A 21,194-nucleotide genomic window follows, 5' to 3' on the forward strand; every position below is an offset into this window, starting at 1 on the left:
TTTTTTTAAAAAAAACTAAATTTAAGCCCAAAAAGGGCATTATACATCGATAAAAGGTTCATTTGAGCAAGAAGATATAACAATTCTAAACATATAGACATCTAACAACTAAGCCCAAAAATATATGAAAGCAAAAATTATCAGAATTAAAAGGAGAAATAGCTCTATGATCATAGTTGGAGACTTCAACACACCATTTTATTTTTCTGGTGGCTGGACAGTAAGGGGATCCAGACCTTGGTGTTACCAGCACCACATTCTCCCACATGAACTAACTGGCCAGCTTTCAATAGTAAACAGAACTACCACACAAAAGTTCAATAAGGAAATAGAAAGCTCTTGAACAACACTACAAACCAACTAGACCTAAGAGGCATATACAGAACACTACACCCAACAGTAGCAGAATACACGTTCTCTTCAAACATTCACCAGAAGAGACAATACATGTGCCACAAAATCAGTCCTCATAAATTTAAAAGGAACAAAATGATACAGTATATCTTTTCCAATCACAATGGAATGAAACTAGAAATAACAGAAGAAAAACAAGAAAATTCAAATATGTAGAAATTAAACAACAAATTCTTAAACCAATGGGTCAAAGAAGAAATCAAAAGGGAAATAAGAAAATACTTTGAGGCAAATGAAAACAAAAACACAATATATCAAAACTTGAGGGATATAGTGAAAGTAACGCTCGGTAGGAAACTTATCTATTAATACTACATTAAAAAGGAAAGATCTCAAAATCAGTAAGCAAACTTTATACCTTACTAGAAAAAAAAAGAGTGAACTAAACTCAAAGCTAGCAGATGAAGAAAATAATCAAGATTAATGCAGAGATAAAACAGAGAACATAAAAATAGAGAGAAATCAATAAAACCACAAGTTGGTTATTTGAAAAGATAAACAAATGGAATAAATCTTTACCTAGATTTTAAAAAAAAAACTCAGGGCTGGCTGGTTAGCTTACTGGTTAGAGCTGGTACTGATAACAACCAGGTCAATTGTTCGGATCACCTTACTGGCCCAAAACAAAACAGCACAGGGCTAGTAGAGATGAACATTTCACCTCTGACTCCTCATCTAAAAAGAAAAACTCAAATTACTAAAATCAGAATGAAAATGGTAACATCACTACCAATTTTACAAAAATAAAAAGAATTATGAGAATATGAGAAGCAATTATATGCCAACAAATTGGATAACCTAGATGAAATAGACAAATTCTTAAAAATACACAAACCACCAAAAATGACTTAAGAAGAAATACAAAATCTGAAGAGATCTATAAAAAGCAAGGAGATTAAATCAGCAATCAAAAACCTCCCAACAATAAAAAGCCCAAGACCAGATGGCTTCACTGGTGAATACTATCAAACATTTAAAGAATTATACCAATCCTTCTCAAACTATCCCCACAAAATTGAAAATGGGAAACTGTCATTTAATAGGTTGAGTTTCCCCTTTGCAAGATGACAACTTTCTGGAAATCTGTTGCATGACACTGTGAATACACTTAACATTACTGAGCTGCACACTTAAAAATGGTTAAGATACTAAATTTTGTGTTGTGGTTTTTTTACTACAATTAAAATAAAAGATAAAGGAAAAAAAGTGAAATACTACTTCACACCCATTTGAATGTATATACCCAAAGGAACTGAAGGCAAGGACTCAAATGAATACTTGGATACCAGCGATCATAGCAGTATTTTTCACAATGGCCAAAAGGTAGAAACAACCTAAGAGTCCATCAACAAATGAATGGATAAACAAAATGCTAGTATACATATACAATAAAATATTACTCAGCCTTAAAAAATGAACAAAATTCTGATATGTACTACAACATAAACCTTAATAAACATTATACTAAGTGAAATCAGCCAGAAACAAAAAGACAAAATATTGTATGATTCCACTTAGGAAACACTTATAATAAGCAAATCCATACAGACAAAAGGTAGAATAGAGATTACCAAGGGCTGGGGGGAGGGGAGACTGGGATTGTTTAAATACAGTTTCTGTTTGGGATGACAAAAAAGTTCTGGAAATGGATAATGGTGATTTTTGCAAAACACTGAGAATGTGCTTAGTGCCACTGAAATGTGTACACTTAAAAATGGTAAAAATGGTAAATTTTATGTTAGTATATTTTACCAGAATTTTTTTTAGAAAAGCTCAAAGAAAAAAGAAAAAACAGTAGACAATTACATGGGGAAAAAATATCACAAACACAATAAACTATGAAAAAAATGTGTAACAATATCCTTCAATTTTTAAAAAAATGAAGAAAAAGAGCCCCTACAGTCAATGAGATAAAACCAACAACCAAACAGAATAAAGGGGAAAAAAAAAAAAAAAATGAACATAGTTCACAAGAAAAGGAAACATATATGGCTCTTAAATATATTAAATATTTAAGAAAAATTTAAGCACTAATGGGTCACCAATTTTCTCTAACATCAACAAAGATCCAAAGGTTTAACAATGCCCTGTGTAATAAGAAGCTCATACTGATAACTGGCACAAACTATTACGGAGGGCAACTCAAAAACAAAATGTCTTTGACCACACAATTCCACTTCTAGGCATCCATCCTACATACATTATTATCTCATATTTTAAAGAACAAAAATGTAGAAGGATATTCGGTAAAGTCAAAAGATTTAAACAGCCTAAATGTCTCTCAACAGATAACTGGTAAAATTAATGATGACAATGACATACAATGAAACACTGCAGCCTTGGAAACAATGAAGCAACTGTAAACATACTTACAAGCTCATATGGAACAATCTCACCTATAAATTAAGTGCAAACAGCAAGGTATGGAACAATGGATAAACACACACACACACACACACACACACACACACACACACAATTTCTGGATAAATAGCCAAGAAAATGATGAACAAGGTATGGAACAATGGATACACACACACACACACACACACACACACACACACACACACACACACACACACACACACACACACACACACACACACACACACACACACACACACACACAAATTTCTGGATAAATAGCCAAGAAAATGATGAACAAGGTATGGAACAATGGATAAACACACACACACACACACACACACACACACACAATTTCTGGATAAATAGCCAAGAAAATGATGAACAAGGTACGGAACAATGGATAAACACACACACACACACAATTTCTGGATAAATAGCCAAGAAAATGATGACAGTGATTTATCTCCAGGGAAGAGAACTGTGTAGATGAATCAGAGGGAAGAAGAAAGGGTCTTCCTACTCACTATTTAACCTCTTTCACCTTTTAAAATTGGCACCATATGCATGTATACTGGGATTTAACTAGGGTTTCATTGAATTTAGAGATTAACTTAAAGGTTAAAAAAAAAAAACATTTTTACATTATTGAAGTCTTCCCATTCAGACATATGCATATCCTTCCATTCATGTTTTCTTGTATGTCCTACAGTGTTATTTTACAGTTTCCTTCATAAAACTTAGGCATTATTTTTTGTTACAGTTATTCCTATTTCTTGCAATAGTGAAATAGATTTCCCCATTACATTAAAAAATGTTTACACAGACAAAAAAAAGAGAGAAAAAAGACAAAAAAGAAAACAAAGTTTGTACAGAAAAGAAACACCATAAGGTTTAAAAATATGCAAACTGAATATATATTTTTAACAGTGATAACAAAGAACTAATATTCATACTCTAGAAAGAACACATATTTAGAAAAATTTAGCTATTTGATAACATGCAGTGGAAGAATGTTGAGAAACTGGTAGAAATGCCGTTGGTATAGTGGTACAGTGGAGGGCAATTTGGCATTATCTATTAAAATATATAACATGCACATACTCTGACTCAGATTATTCTCAGAATCTTTCCTAGAGAAAACACACATGAACCCAAAGAAACTACAAGTATATTCTTTGCAGCACTATCAATAACAAAAAATTGGAAATAGACTAAATGTCCATCAACAGAATGTCTAAACTGTATTCAATCCATGCCATGAAATACTACAGGACAGTTAAAAAAAGGTAGACCTTTCTGTACTAACTCAGAAAGATATGTAAGACTTACCACTAAGTGAAAAAAAAAAAAAGCAAGTTGCAGAAAGGTAGGTGCAGTATTCATGTTTTTAAAATGCACACACAAGGGCTGCCAGTTAGCTAAGTTGGTTAGAACATGATGCTGATAACACCAAGGTCAAGGGTTCGATCCTAGTACAGAACGGCTGCCCAAAAAAAAGCATAAATGGAAACCCACATACTGTATGTCTAAGTATTTAAAAGTTATAAGTCAAACTAGCACCCTGTAAGTTCTGATCTCCTACCCTGACAAATACAATTTCACAACCACCTGGCTGACCCTCTACACTGTTAAGAGGTCTTGAGTGCCCCCCCCCAAAAAAAAAAAATGCACAGACAAAATGACTATATAATTCTTATGGGTAACATGTTAGCATATGCACAGAAAAGAGTTTGGAATAATATAGACTAAACTAATAGTCTTAACCTCTGAAGAAGTGGGGAAAGGGGCAAGGGACCAACAATAGTTGACATAACAGATCATGCCTTCATGTTGCTTACAATCTAGTCACAAAATCTTGGTGTTTTTTTTTTAACATCTTTATCTGATATCTAAAACAATGCTACACTGGCTTTAGAAGCTGATAGGAATCATTTAATTCACACACTCAGCTATTAAAAATCCATTCAACGGTTATGATTGAGTCTAAACAAAAATCTCTTTTGATCTATAAGTAAATGAATAAACCAATTAATTCATACAGGTATCTCTAGGGTGTAGACTTTCTAGCTGTAATAATCTCTTCTCTCCCACAGGACCAAACTTAACTACAAGATAGTTTTAAGTAATTTTAAATTTCTTTAAGGATCTCATCCACTCCCATAATTTTAAATGATGCCTTAATACCCCAGACTCCTTAATTTATCTCAATCAAGATATTTCAAAGCTCCAAACTGCCTACAACTTATATCTAGTTGTTGTTTTTTTAACTCTCTTTCCCCCATATCTGCACCTCCTCCAGTTTTTACCATTTCGGGATATTATCTATCTAGCTACTCAAACCAGACATCTGGAGGTCATTCTTACTTCCTTCTCCTTTCTTCACCTACAGCCCGCCATCACCAAGTCCTATCCTACTTTGAAAATAAATCTTGCAACTGTCTATGTTTACTCACCTCTACTGATACCTCTCTAGCCCTAGAAACCTACCATCATTTTACTAGTAGGTTACTGACATTAACTAATACATTTACCCAGACTATCTAAAGATCTTTTTAAAAATTAAATCAGCTACACCATTCACTTTTTACATGTCTTTCTAGTGTACTTAGCAGAAAACCTATGATTCTTCCAACCTGTGAGATTCATGTCTGATTTGATTGCTGTCTACAATCCAGGCTCACTTTCAGCACTACTCTTCCCCACCCCATTATTAAGCTCCAGCTAAACTAAGCCTTCTTTTGGTTTGTGTAAGGGTCCAAGCTCCTCATCTCAGTATCTTTGTACATGCTCTGCCTCTGCCTGCAAGCCTCCTTTCTGCACTTCTCTTTTTAGACTCATTCTAGTCTCAGCTTAAATATCACTCTCAAAGATCCTTTTGTGCCAAACACTCCACTAGCCCATCCCTGGTCTAATCCCCTGAATTTATTTATTTATTTTTGACCGGTAAGGGGATCGCAACCCTCGGCACAGTGTTGTCTGCACCACACTCAGCCAGTGAGCGCACCACCCATCCCTGTATAGGATCCGAACCCGTGGCCTCAGCAATACCAGCACCACACTCTACCGAGTGAGGCACGGGGCCGGCCCTAATCCCCTGAATTTAACATAGTGCCTGGTCAATAAATATTTATTAGATGAATACTTTTCTCTACAAAGAGAGATAACAAATAACTTTCTGGGTTTTTGAACGTTTTTTGATTTTTTTTAATTCCTCCCTACCCCCTCTGAATTCTAGCTCTATCCTTCCCTTCCTGTGTGCCATAGGACAATCACTTCACCCTGAACCTCAGTTTTCCCACTATAAAACAGAAAATTAGAATAACTTCTTTAAAAGACGAAACAAGCTAAAATAAAAATATCTCTGCCCTATATTTTTGGCCATGATTTTATTACTTCATCTAAATAATTACAGTTAGTAACATGACCTGATCTCAGTCCCTAATAAAAGGTTATGATACCCTATCCCTGTTCCCATTAACCAAATAAGGTAAATAAACTCACACATAATTCTCCACACATAGTTTAAAAACTAAATCAACATAAGTAAACTTCAACCACATATGTTAATCTGGAAACAAATCATCAAAATATTCATTTATTCTTATGACCACTTGGTACTCCAAACCTATGATCTGGTGTAATGATTGTTCTTGATAACAAATTTTCCCTAATGTTTAAACATGACGCAGTAGAGGGCTTTAAAATAAAATTACCATCTTTATGTGACTTCAAGTGTTTCATGATTAAGACCTGATCTAACCTAAAGAAACAACACTTGCAACAACAAGCAAATAAGACCAGATTCAAAAAGGCGAGATTTCAGGTACTTAGCATTTATTTTTCCAATACAGATGATTTCTACAATACAGATTATTATTATTAAATAAAAATCTATTGCCTGTTATTTCCTAAGCCTCAAAACTCATGACAATTTTTACCATTTTTTCCTTCAGATCTGTTCTTCAGATGTTTCATTAATTGCTTTTAAAAATCAAAGGAATACAAACATGGAGTATACCAAAGAAAATCTATTTTCTCCCTTAATAAACAAATTTCAGAAAGTAAACAATGCTACCTATCATTTACAATTCAATGGCTTTTATTTTCTTAATTATCTAGTAAATATTGAAAGCTCTTTTAAATGAGCCTAAGCAAAGGCACTCATTGAGTTTTATTTCACTTATCCCTTTTATTCAATCCCTTCAATGCCTTGAGTTTTACTTTTTGTCTCAGAATTTCATCACACATCTAATATGATAATAACAATAACTACCACTTATGAAGACATGCTTGATACCATTCTCATCAAAACTACCCTGAAATATATCTCATAATAGATTGTAAATATATTATTTTTACCCTATTTTGTAGATGAGTAAACTATTCTGTATAATCAGATAAAATTCCTATGGCACACAGCTGTTAGGTGGCAAACACAGTCTGTACCTAAAGTCCACATACCTTTCATTACACCACTTTATCTCCCAATCAAGTATAACTGAAATTCGTGAACTAGTCTAATACACTGACCACTAGAATTCAATCAGCTGAAGACTTGCAACATGAGGATAGGGAAGTGATTACAAAAATGTCAGACCATGTCAATTGTTGATCGTAATAGTATATATGCAAGATATTAGTATGATCAACAGGGAAAAAAAATCATAAGAGTATATTTAAAAATTTAAACATTAATTTTAACGGGAGTAGGATTATGGGGGAACTTTCACTGTCTATGTCATATATTTGTTTACTGTTTGACAATTTTCAGGCCGTTTTATAACCAACATATTCTTTAAGAACTCTCCTTTGTGATATGCATAATTATTCATTTCTATATCACTGTTTATATTTATTTATTTACATGACTCTCTCTCCAAACTCAACAGTGAGAATCTACCCAAAAATCATACATAACACTTCCTAGTTGATTTCTTCTTTTTAAGGGTTTTAAAGTTTAAGCTTAGTTTGTACTTTGTTTCATATGCCAATGGAAATCCCTCAAGTTTTCGCAAAATGAGTGATGCGATGAGACCGGGCTTTAGGAAAATTTAATTTGGCTATAGAATAGAATAAAGAATAGGAAGAAATTGCCTTGTAAATAAATTTCCTGTTTTCTAACACAATGGACTAAGGCAAAGTACAAAGCAAAACAGGAGAGCCAAGGATGGTACCTTAGGAAAAAAGGACAACTAAAAGTCTCAACATTTGAGAGTCTAATAAGGGGAAGTAAAGAGGATGGTCAGAAGTCTGAGACCACACTAAGTTCAAAGTCCCAGAAGTCAAGAGAGTTTCAAGGAATAAAGCAAAACATTAAATTTCAAATGTTACAGAATTAAGACCAAAAAGAAGCAGTTAAAGATTTGGCAATTAGGTCACTACTATCTCAAAAGAGCAGATCTGGTATAGTGTTTGAGAGTACAAATCAGACAGTGGATTTCTTTCAAAAAGTAAAGGAAAAAGAAGAAGAAATATATAATAGTTTGAAAAAGATGCAGAGATCCTGGAGAATAAAGCACTTAGCATACTTGTAGACCAATAAAAGAGCCAGCAGACAGAAGCGGTGAAGAGGCAGAAATTAATCCTTCTGGCCTCTATCAGAGAAGTAAGCAGTAGGTGTACTTAGTATACCAGTAGTGGCAACAAATTTATGCTGTTTGGTCTGTACAGATTAAGAATTGTAACTGCTATTAACTGAGCACCTATTATTGGTCAGTCGCATACCCTATGTTATTTTTAATCCTTACCTCAGCAATCTCAGGAAAGCAGGCATTATTATACTCATTTGTCAAATGAGTAAGATAAGGCTCGGAGGTTAAATGACTTGCTGAGATCACAAACCGGTAAATGTTAGAAAAAACTGTTTTTTAACAGTTTCATTATGGTATAATTTGCACACAGTAAAGTTTACTTATTTTAAGTGAAATTCTGATAAATTTTAGTAAATGTATTCACTTGTGTAACCATCACCATAATCCAGTCTTAGAACACTTCGTCACCTCAAAAGTCCCTTCATGAGCAGGGCAGATCTTGAATCTGAATCTCTGACTCCCAATTCATGTCATGCTGCAAATTTAGGCAACACTCAAGTAAGAAAAATGGCTTTTTATATAGAAAAACAGCAAAATTAAGTTGTTACTCTTCCAATCTTAGTCCTCACTAGCTCCCTTTCCATAAGAGGCCCAAACATGCCTCTAGAACCATACCCATAGCCCATGATCTCACCAAATTCACAAGTTTACTAAAACTTGAAAATATGCTACCTAAAAGTACAGCATATTTAGACTTAGGACAGAGATATTGTGTAGTCTTTTTAAAAAGTGCAAAAGGAATTAGGAAAAGGAAAGACAGATGCCAGGAGGAAGAAAGGATGAAAACAGCCAGGTAAAGCCATTAAGGATGAGAAATGTGATGTACAAATGGAGAGAAAATGGAATTACACAAGTCGGGAGTTTATGCTGTGAAAGACAGACTAATCTAAACAGAAGCTTCTCTTCTATGAGCAATGTAAAACTGTTTTGAGACACATGATGAAAAGACTGCCAAGGCAGGAGTTAACACTTCTTTGGATAAGATACAGAACTATACAATATTAAGAGTCAAAAATAAAAACAGGAAGTGACCCACTATTCATAGCAATCAAAGCTGCAAAGTTAAAAACAGTTAAATTTTATAGCAATGATTTTACATAACTAAAACAAGGACAAATTTTTCTTTAACTTCAAAAACGAACAGAATCATGAACATATAAGAATTTACATGCCATGTTGGGGCCAGAAATAATTAAAATAACTTAAAATAATTAAAATATGACAAGGTTAGAAGGAAAAATAATATAAATCTAAAACAAGAGGACAAAATTAAAATTTCATTTAACCAAAATTTTCACTTCCTCTCAAACCTTTACTTAGTTCTTCAGAACTGGAAACACAATTCACTAATCTGATAATCATGGGCCTAACCAAAAACTTGCAAATTCCAAATTAGGTTCCTAAAGTACAAAGTCCAGATAAAAGGCTCTTTCAAGCAAAGAGCCAAAGAAACTGTTAGTCCACTATTAACAGAACATATCTTTTATGACTACCTGATACATAGCAGGTGTTAGTTATAACATCCAATTTGTTGAATACATGATTTCTGGAGTACCCTGATTTGTACCCTAAACCATTCTCAGTCTGGTACAGGTCAACAGTCCAAGACACTCCACTGTTCCTAGGCAAAAGAAATGCCTCTCTAAAATACATGACTACAAAACTGTTCCATTATTACAACAAAAAGTTCTTTATTGATGCTTTAAATAAACAAAACCCAAAATTTTAGTTCCACATCTGGCCAGTTAGCTCACTTGGTTAGAGCACAGTGCTGATAATACCAAGGTCAAGGGTTTGGATTGTCATACTGGCCAGCCGCAAAAAGAAAAAAAAATTTAGTTCCAAATTTTTACACTAATACATCCCGAGAAGGTATCTAGGTGACTACAGCAAAAGTAATATACAATGCATTGCTATAAAGTAAAAAGACTAAAGAATTTGTCTCATATTATAGCCACATCTTATAAATATTCTTCTGTCTGCAACCTCTAACCGTGCATGATTTTACCTACAACAGCTACTTAATAATCTTTCTTATCCAACCTAAATGTGTGGTTAGAAAGGAATAAATTCACTTCAAGAGTTATACCAGATCTTTCCCAACTTTTTTTCTATGAAGTTTCAACAATTCTATTCCTGAAAAAATTAAAATTTAATATTTACTTTTAAAATCAGAATAATACTTGAATAATAATTTCAGGATAAAATATCTTAAACTCTTTAATTTATAAATTCACAAAAACAAATTTGACTTTCAAATTCACTAGGAACACTGGAGAGGAAAAAAAAAATCAAGAACCCCCTGGAGAAGTGACAGAAAACCTGACCCTTGGCAGCCTATTAATATTAAACAGAAGGGTCTAAATTCTCTACCAATGACTTGGAATATTTCAAGAAAAATAAGCAAAAACAAGATAACTTGTACTAATGAAACATAAATATGCAAAAGTTTTTAAAACCAGATCTATTAAACATTCATTACCTGTTCTTCCTAATATCCAAAGTTTACTCTTAAATCATCTCTTGAAATAGCAAACATGAATACTTATAAACATTGATCAAATCAGTAAAAATAAACCCCCAACAGTCATACTCTTCTTTCAAATTCAAAACCATTACTTTTTCTTAAATTTTACTAGTGCTAATTTTGAATGGACTCTTACAAGGTTAAAAATAAACTAGAACTAAGAACAAATATCAAAACAGTCACATGATCAAGTGATTTTTGGTAACCTCTCTGCACATCATTTTTTCATCTCTAAAATCAATTTTTCAATGGTTTCTAAAAATTTATTCTGAAATCCCACAGAAGTGCTTTAAGTGCTTTGTAAAACACGGCCCTCCAAAATTAATATATTTTAAAATATGTAATAAAACAACAGATATGTTCAAATGTATTGTAAACCAAATTTTAACACACTTTAAAATGACCTGCTCATCTTGTTACTAAATATTTGGTGCTAGTCTCCATGAAGATTCTCTCCCCATCTCTATTTTAATAAGAGAAACCTAAGATTACAAAGTGACTTGTTTAAAAAACAGGTTGCAAATATAAAAATTTGCAGCTCCAACTATATAAAAATGAATTTTCTTGCTGGCATACAATAATGCCATAAAATAAAATGTAAAAATAAACTGCAATTGTCACCCAGAGCCCCAAAGTTCAAATTTATAAATATATCCAACAGCAATTTTTCTCAGTGACAACTTTATAAGTTTTACATATTGGCATTCTGAATAAGAACTTTTAAATGTGAATACTTCAAAAGTCCTGTTCAATTCTGAAATCCCAACTCTATGCTCCTGACAGGCATAGAAGACAATTAACCAAGTCAAATAAAAAAATGGAAAAAAGGAAAATGCATGGAATCAAAGCAATCTACTTGTTTCCTAACTTGAAATGTCCTACATAAATGCTGTTTGAGAATCTAAAGAGAAAAAACACTTGAGTTTGGGCTCCTCTTGCATTCCCTAAAAAAACACACGCAACTTAAATATGCCAAAGACTTCTTGAAATAAATATCATTTAATATTATAAGATATATGAGGGTACTTCAAAAAATTCATGGAAAAACAGAATTGAAAGATAATACAAATCTTTCCATGGACTTTTTGAAGCACCCTCGTACGTTAATAATATTGTCAAATGGGGTGGTGACAAATATTAACATCTAGAGACAGAAAATATAAAATTTCTAGTTATAACACAACTTTTTTTTTTTTTCTTAAAGATGACCGGTAAGGTGATCTTAACCCTTGACTTGGTATTGTCAGCACCACGCTCACCCATTGAGCCAACCAGCCATCCCTATATGGGATCCAAACCCATGGCCTGGGTGTTATCAGCACCACACTCACCTGAGTGAGCCACGGGCCGGCCCCTATACCACATCTTTTTTTTTTGACCTGTAAGGGGATCCAAACCTGTGGCCTCGGCACTGCCAGCGCCGCACTCTCCCGAGTGAGCCACAGGGCCGGCCCTATACCACAACTTTTGACGACAAAAATAGAGTTCCAGCATTTCATACACATTCTTTCCATCACAGTAATAAGAGGATCTGATAAAACGCAAAGATTCACTTTGTCTCAAATGCAGTTTGTATACTTTTTGTACCTCAAGCAAAAACAATAGAAAATTCAGAAAATATAAACATTGTTGTACAAAGATGGTATGACCAACTCTATATCCATGCAAAAGCCTGAAATGTTCATATTTCAGCATTTGTGTGATACCTGAGTGATTCAGGATTATCTCACCACGAGGTACAAAAGTCCAGCCTATGAGGTTATGTAAAAGAACATGGAAAAGTAGGGATCACCTATGTTTCCCCACCTGTTTAAAAGGATAGATGGGAGGGGAGAGGGGTATGTACCACTAAAGATTCACTAAAGAAAGATGTCATAAATATGCAAAGTATTTTTAACTATCAAAATACTTTGTAAGTACATCTAAAAGCACCTAACTCACATTAGGTCCTCAATAAATGTTAATATAATAAGAGAACTTATTTCATCAAGGTCGATTGAACATTGTCAGGTTATTTCATCTTACTGTCTAGCACATTATGGAAGTGAAGAAAATTTTACTTTATTTTATTTTTATTTTATTATTTTTTTTTTTTAAAGATGACCGGTAAGGGGATCTCAACCCTTGCCTTGGTGTTGTCAGCACCACGCTCTCCCAAGTGAGCCAACCGGCCATCCCTATATAGGATCCGAACCCACGGCCTTGGTGTTATGGGCACCGCACTCTCCCAAGTGAGCCACGGGCCGGCCCGAAGTGAAGAAATTTTAAATTCTGAGCTAAATCACTAAGCAAAACAAGAACCACATTTTGGTATTATTCAAAAGAACCACTTCCCATTAGTACACGTGTTGACATTACAGAAAAGTCCTGATTGTACATTTTGTATGTTCCCCTCTCCAAATGCTACTAAACATAATCAATTACCATGCTTCCCCTATGAACATCACAACTAACAACAAAGAAAAAAATCCTACACAGGTAAAGCTTTTGTGAAAATATGTGGTGATAAGCATCACCAATTCTTAATCCATCGTATTTGACTAATCTGATACCTGAAAAGAGCTTTATACTCATTAGAAAAGTCATATTCATTCAAGTATTTAGGAAACAATTACAGGCTGTAAATTGTACAGACACATTGAAAAAGAGAATATGTTAATTCTGATCCAAACAGACCCCATTAGTTTGGAAATAAGGAAATAAAAAAATCTAATTGGTGACTGTTGTGGGTTTTTTTTGGTTGTTTTTTTTTTTTCGGTCACTGGCCAGTATGGGATCTGAACCCATGGCCTTAGTGTTATAAGGCTGCACTCTAACTGAGCTAAACCACCAGTCATTCTCTTATTTTTAAAAAAGGGTATTCAATAAGGTTCAAGCCCTTTGTATTTGTTTACACACATCTAAGTAGGAAAAAACAATAGGCTAAGATTCTAAGGAGGAGCATATTTCATACTTTGAAGCAGGATAGCATAATTGCTGTCCTTACGCCTCTGTAACCAAACTGCTTAAATTCAAATCCTTACTTTACCTACTATGCTTATTTTCTCCTCTGCAAATTAGGAATAAAAATAGTATCTAAGGCCAGCCCGTGGCTCACTTGGGAGAGTGTGGTGCTGGTAACACCAAGGCCAAGGGTTCAGATCCCTATATAGGGATGGCCGGTTAGGTCACTTGGGAGAGCATGGTGCTGACAACACCAAGTCAAGGATTAAGATCCCCTTACCGGTCTTCTTTAAAAAAAAAAAGAAGAAAAAGAAAAAACCAGTATCTACATCACTGGGTTTTTATGAGAATGAAATTACTTAACACACAATAAAAATTTATTTGGACATGTGCTGATAATTTCAGAGTGTAAATGATGGGTACATGGAGGCACATTATACTTACAAATTTGAAAGTTTCCATAATAAACATTTTTTTTTTAACTTAGAATTTGGCTGGCCTATAACTAAAGGCTGAACGTAACACTACTTTTATTACCTTGACAGCTATTTAAAGAAGTAACAGATGAAAGTGTCCTGCAATGTGCCTAGAATGGTGTGCATTTAATATAAATTGCAATCCTCACATCATCCCTCACAGTCTGTATTCAGCAAATCCTTATCTTCAACTATCTTTGGACTCATTTGAACTTAATATTTAAGCATAAGCTACAACACTCATGACCCACCTCTGACAGAGATACACAAGTTACAGTACCAACTGTCAATGGGCTCAAGGGATATAATGTGTCCAGAGAGCTGACTTCAGTGATATTTTGTAACTAGTTTCAATTGGCTGAAAGAAAAATTGACTGGTTACCTTTATCCCACTGTCTAGCACATTACAAAACTGCCTTAAAACCAACAAATCACAAACATTAAATAATAATTCTCAGGTTAACATTCAAGAATGCCTTTTAAGTGAAGACAAGTCAACATTGAAGACGGGGGACAGAGGAAGTAACTAGAGCAGTACACTGGTCCGATCACCATGCTAGTTGGTGAACTAAGATAGTACTAAACGACTAGACTCCACGCCCTTTCCAAAGAAAATTCATGAAATATATTTAGCAACCGTAAGAGTCAGAATTTCTGTTTTAGATTAGACATAAACAAAAATTTAAATGTTTCCTTTTATGTTTCCATAGAATTTTTTCAGTCAATTACACATTGTTAAGGAAGAAAAAATGTTAAGGATGGTTGTATGCATAACATTTAAAATGAAATAACTTTCATTTCCACTTTGGAACTCTAGAGGGCACCAGAAATATGCCCTCCTTCGCACCACCCCTCCTTCCCAGTAACGTGAGCAGCTGCAGAAGCCCGTCGTCTGGTTGCTGAGGTTGGTATTGCAGCAGCAGGAGCGATGTCTGCAGCGGTGGAAACAGCAGCGCCCACTCCCAGCTGCCTCACAAGCCATTACCCAGGCTTCGCCCCGGGGGCAGCTGCCACCCAAGGGAAAGCTCCTCCCCCTCAAAGCAACGGGGAGGGCCAGCCAAGTCCCATGGCCGAACCCCGACAACCTGACAACGTCCTCTACAAATTAGGGGCAAAGAACTCACAATGGGGGTGTTTTCCTCCTCACTTTCTGCCAAAGATGCACCAGACAGGGCTGAAGGCGATTCCTGGTCCTGAGATAAGAGGAAAAATTTTAAGTGGATCAAGAACACCCAACCTGATGGGAGCACCAAGCGTTTCAGCCAGGAGGAGGCAGAGAAGGGAATACGAGGTCAAGGAGGTTAGGCTCTGCTATTATTACCCCCACCACGCAAACAGCCCCCTCCTACGTAACGGAGCAAAACATTGTAAAATACACATTTGGGGCAGAAACCAAGGTAAAACGCAAAACCTAGAAGGGAAGGGGCCCTGAGGGCCCCAAGCCTGCTCCTGGAAACGGAGGGAGAAAAGACAAACGATGCCTCGACGCCAGCAAGGGGTTTATCTTCCCTCTTAAATGTGTCCACCCAGCGTCTTCCCCGTCACTCCCGGCACCAGTTCCGAGGTAAGGGGCGGCTCACGTCACTACTGGGCCGATATAGCCCATATTTGCCCAAGCAGTTGCCCTGGGCCGAGGTTTGCCCCCAAACCCCCCCCCCCGCAGTCGGCGACCGGCAGCGCTGCCTCCCCGTCCGCCATTAGAGACCCAGCCAAACAATACGCGAGGAGCGAGAGCCGCGCAGCGCAGCGCCGCGGAGGAGCGGGCGGAGGGGCAGCCGGCGGCGCCGAGGCAGTAGCCCTCGCCCAAAAAAACTTAGGGACCTCGGCTCCGGCCACAGGGTGGGAGCGCAGCCCCGAGGCGGGAGAGCCGACCGGGCGCCCCTCCCCCCGGCCCCCAGGAGAAAGGAGAACACCCCGCGACCTCCCGGCCGGCGGCACCCCCGCCCCGGAGACCCCCGCCTCCGGCGTCCGCCTCACCCAGCCCGCCCGGCCTCGCCCGCACGCTCGCAGCCCCTCGGGCCGCACGCGAAGGCGCCCGTGACATGAGCGCAGCCCCGAGCCGCCCCCGAGGCCCCGACGCGGCAGCGGCGACGGCGGCCGCGCCGCGGGGTATTAAGCCCGGGTCGGTGGGAGGCTCCGGGGGCTGCCCTCACCCATCTCCGCCTCCCCGGCCGCCTCCGCCTCCGCCTCCTCCTCGGGAGGCTGCGCTGCACCCAGCCACCCCCACTCTCGGCGCCCCTGGACTGGGAAGACAGCGGGGATAAGCCTCACCCGGTTCTGGCTGCGCTCCGCGGAACGAACCTCCCCTCCCGCGGCCCACCCCACTTCGGCGACACGCGCAACTCCGCTCGGTCCAGTCCCGGGTTTAGCGCTGGTGAGCAGCAGGAGGAGGCGGAGGCGGCGGCGGTGCGGCCGAGCCCCGGGAGGCCCCGCCCTCCGCGTGCTCACTGGCTGGCGACGAGGGCGGGCCGGGGCTCCTCGGGCACGTCCATTGGCTCCGCCGGCCTTCCCTCAGGACCCCCCTCGGTGGGGTGGTCCGAAGGGCTGTCCGTCAGGTGCGGGCCACGCCCCCGGGCTTGCCGTTCCACTCCCCCCCCCTCCACCGACCCTCTCTCCCGGCCACGGCCCCTCCCCTCCGTTCCCCCGCCCCCACCCGCCGGGTCCGCCGGGGTCGGCAGCCCGAGCTCCGTCGCCCGCCACAGCTCAGCCCCTGGGGCCCGCCACCGGGACCGCTGGGGAGACTGAGGCGGGGCCGCCTGCGTTCCCCGGGCCCGGGCGCCCAGGCCGCTGCAACGGCCCCCAACGACTCTGCCCGAGGAGAGACTCGGCCTCGATGCCCCAACGTCCTCCCTGCCCAGTTCCTGGACGCCCCCCGCGAGGGCCGAGACCCCGAGGGCTGGAGCGAGGCCGAGCGGGCAGTCGGGTCGCGGGGGGAGCGGGTCCCGGGGCGCGTCGAGGGCAGTGGAGGTACTTCCACCTCGCCCCGTGGGGAGTAGTCCCCCCACCTCCCGTCATGGCTGCAGCGGGAGGGGACGATGTCCTCCATCTTGTCGGGACCGCTGTGGAAACTTGGGGCCCCTTCCAACCCCAGCCCCGTGGGGCCGGGAAACTCGTCCCGAGAAGCCCCTGTTGGGCTCTGCCGTTCGGCCGAGGGCACGGCCCCCGCTTCCGGCGTCTGCACCCGCGGGGCCGTAGGGGGCAGGCGCGACGGTGGAGAGGCCAGGGCGCCGCAGCCCGCCTCCCTCGACCAAGATGGAGGGACTGGGGCTGCGGTGGAGGGGCCGGGGCTGCCCCGGGGCGTCTCTCAGCGCCGCCACCCCCAGCTCCGCAGCCCCGGGCGCTCATCCTCCCCAGCCTCCCACCGCCTGCCACAGCTCCTGGTCCTCAACTGTTGGTGGAGGCTCCGCTCCACAGCCCCCTCCAACGCTTCGCCCCACCGGCGTGGCCCCCGCCCGAGAGCCCAGCCAGGTGCAGACGGCGCCGCGCGCCCCGGGGAGCGGAGGGCGGGCCCCAGGAGCCACCTGCACTGGGGTCTTCTCTTTTGTTCCTCGTCTACACCTACGTCTTAGGCGGACGTCATGGTGCTGGGCGATTTCCAAGACTCCACGTAAAGATGGAAGTGATGGCGCTGTCGTCTCGCCCTGGCGGTGGTTAGTGGGATTACAACGGATGGTGATGGGTGAACAGGACTTCTCAATTTCACGATGATCTGACACCACTGGCTATTAATAAATAGAAATGTGATGTCACAATTTAAAGTTCAACACGACGATGATGCATATGAAGTTTTTCATGAAGTTAATTACCTAAGATGGACTTTGTAGACTGTGGTGGCTGCCGGGTTAGCTCAGTTGGTTACAGAGAGGTTTTACAACAGCAAGGCCAAAAGAAAAAAAAAAAAAGACTGACGTGTAAACCTCTGATAGACACCAGTTACAGAGAATAATATAGTAGAAACAGATGCATTCACTCATTATCAATAAAAATTAAATCAAGCAGTACTTCCAGCTGGAGCTAAATGCCATAAATATACTGGTCTTTTTTAAATTGAAAAAAATAATCCACAGCATGTATTTGAAACAGTTTTTCAGAAAGTATCACTCTTATTTTTCATGAAACTTTATTTCATAATTGCAAAACTTCAGTTTTGAAAACAGTAAAAAATATCCTTATAAGATCTCATATTACTCAGTGCTTTTTTACATTGACATGCTTAATGTCATTATCATCACGACAAAAAAGTCCTCTGTTACCAAATTCGGGGCAACATTGTAATAATACAGTGAAAATTTACACCGTCCGGTTTTCTGCTACCATGTCCTATTGCAATAGCTTCAGCTTACTGAGTTGGAAGGGTTGAGTGGAGGTACTTCCAAATAAACTGACAAAGACTTAACATGATATTTTGGGTTGCCCCATTCCATTCTGTTCAGCTGGAGGAGGCTCTATACTGCTACCAATTCCCTGGCATTACTGCTGTTTTATAATTAACAACAATAATATTAATTACAGTAGTATTTATTCTTCACATTTTTTATTCATTCAGACCCGTTTGTCCATGTAACTATTGACTATGATAGGGAGAATTTTAGTTAAGAGTTTAGAAGTGGGAAAAAAAGTTTTGTGTCATAATTTAAATAAAAATTATTCTTAATTTTATGTACAAGTACTTTTAAAATTAAGTACTTGAATGTTCATAACAGCATTATTTATACTTTCCAGAAGTGTAGAAACAGCCCAAATGTCCACGAACTGGTGAATGCAAAAACACATGTGGTAGGGACCAGCCCGTGGCTCACTTGGGAGCGTGTGGTGCTGATAACACCAAGGCCACGGGTTCGGATCCCGGTATAGGGATGGCCGGTTAGCTCACTTGTGAGAGCGTGGTGCTGACAACACGAAGTCAAGGGTTAAGACCCCATTACCGGTCATCTTTTAAAAAAAAAATAATGTGGTATAGCCATACAGTGGAATATTATTCAGCCATAGACAGGACTGAAGTTCTGATACATGCATGATTCCATTTATGTGAAATGTCCAGAACAGGCAAATCTATAGAGACAGAAAATAGATTAGCACAGGGCTGGGGAGGTGATAAGTAGGCAACGATAGCTGAAAGTTTTGGCGTTTCTTTATTGAGTGATGAAAGTGTTTTAAAATAGATTGAAGTGATGGTCGTACAACTCTGAATTTACTAAAAAACCTTTGAGCTATAGACTTTAAATGTGTGAATTTCATGGTATGTGAATTATATCTCAATAAATCTGCAACTAAAAATGTGTGTGACTGTGTGTATGGAGTTATTCGATACCAATCACAAAGACTACTAAACATTGCAGACAAGCAACATGAAGATTTGAGTAGAAAACTTGAATTTCAAATACTGGTTTGGCCACTCAAAACCTCAGAAAGTTACCTTCTCTCTGAGCCTCAGTTTCCTCATTTGTAAAATAAAGTTATACAAAGTTCTTTTAAAGGACCAAATATTGTAACTTCTGTGAAAGTGATATTAAAATGTTAGGTATTTCATTTTGGAAACCATTAATTAGATGTACAAATAGTATAACAGTGATTCTGAGCACTGGTTAGGAGCCAGACTGCCATGGTATTACAACGTGACTTTCAGCATTAACCACGTGTTTTCAGGCGTGTGTTAACTTCTCTAAGTCTCAGCTTTATTATGTATAAAATGTAGATAATTCCTCTCTCAGAGTTTTTAGGAAGATTAAATGAACATACACTTATAAAACTTGCACCTCACTTGGTAGACTTTAATAAATGTTAGTTGTTTTTATTACTCATAACTGACTCAGTGGAATATTAGAAAATTACTCTATTTTTTAGGGCTGGCCTGTGGCTCACTTGGGAGAGTGTGGTGCTGATAACACCAAGGCCAAGGGTTCAGATCCCTATATAGGGACGGCCTGTTATCTCACTCTGGAGAGCATGGTGCTGACAACACCAAGTCAAGGGTTAAGATCCCCTTACTGATCATCTTCTAAAAAAAAAAAGAAAAGAAAATTTCTCTTTTTCTTTCTTGGCAGCTGGCTTGTACAGGGATCAAACCCTGAACCTTGGTGTTACCAGCACCACTCTTAACCAACCGAGCTAACTGGCCAGCTGCAAAATTTCTTTATAATATTTTGTAAGGACTGTACTGATATCTCCACCAGCAATAATGTGCTAGTGCATAATCCAAATAATAATAATAAATTGTAAATTGCAATACACAGATCAAATCAATTAGTCTTGGAAGTAATGTACTTCAAATAAAAGCTTTGTTAATGATTTTGTTTTCTCATTTTGTTTCGATTGGAAAGGAGTTTAGTATAATCTGTCTCATCTTCCTAATATGGATACTGGGAGACTAGAAGTTCAGATCAAAGAATTGATTTGGGCTGAAGACTGGAAAGCTAATGTAGACTAGCATTTTAACGCTTATAATTGAAAAGAAAAAAAGCAATATTTTAATCACTGAAGCACTGAAACAAGCTTAACATGGCTGATTGCTACATAAAAATGGTACCACCGGGTAGGGTGCTTCTCCTAAGATTAAAAAATAATAATTTTAAATAAAAATTGTTCATTTTAGCATGTTTGGCATTTATTAATTTAATAATAAATGATGTTTGATATTATAGTATAACAATCAAAAATCATAATAATTTTATTTGACCATTGTGGAGAAAGAATAAAGTCCTGATAAATTAAAATATGAGTCAAGGGTAGGCTGGTTAGCTCAATTGGTTAAAGCATGATGCTGATTACACTAAGGTCCAGAGCTCTATCCCTGTACTGGCCAGTCACCAAAAAAAAAAAAAAAAAGTCAATTGTGCAATTTTATTTAACAAGCTGCTTGTATAGAACTTATGTGCC

General features: G+C 38.9%; 1 protein-coding gene across 1 annotated transcript in view; it reads right to left on the reverse strand.

Moving 5' to 3' along the window:
• ZMYM2 (zinc finger MYM-type containing 2) overlaps positions 1 to 16,667 on the reverse strand; it is a 115,972-nt gene extending 99,305 nt beyond the window's left edge. The window contains exons 1-2 of the mRNA XM_063102594.1: positions 16,590 to 16,667; positions 15,443 to 15,511 (exon numbers count right to left, since the gene is read on the reverse strand). The gene's annotated coding sequence lies outside the window, so the exon portion shown is untranslated. The remainder of the gene's footprint in view (positions 1 to 15,442; positions 15,512 to 16,589) is intronic.
• Between the last annotated feature and the right edge of the window lie 4,527 nt (positions 16,668 to 21,194).

Source organism: Cynocephalus volans, chromosome 7 (genome assembly GCF_027409185.1).
Source record: "Cynocephalus volans isolate mCynVol1 chromosome 7, mCynVol1.pri, whole genome shotgun sequence".
Taxonomy (NCBI): Eukaryota; Metazoa; Chordata; class Mammalia; order Dermoptera; family Cynocephalidae; genus Cynocephalus; species Cynocephalus volans.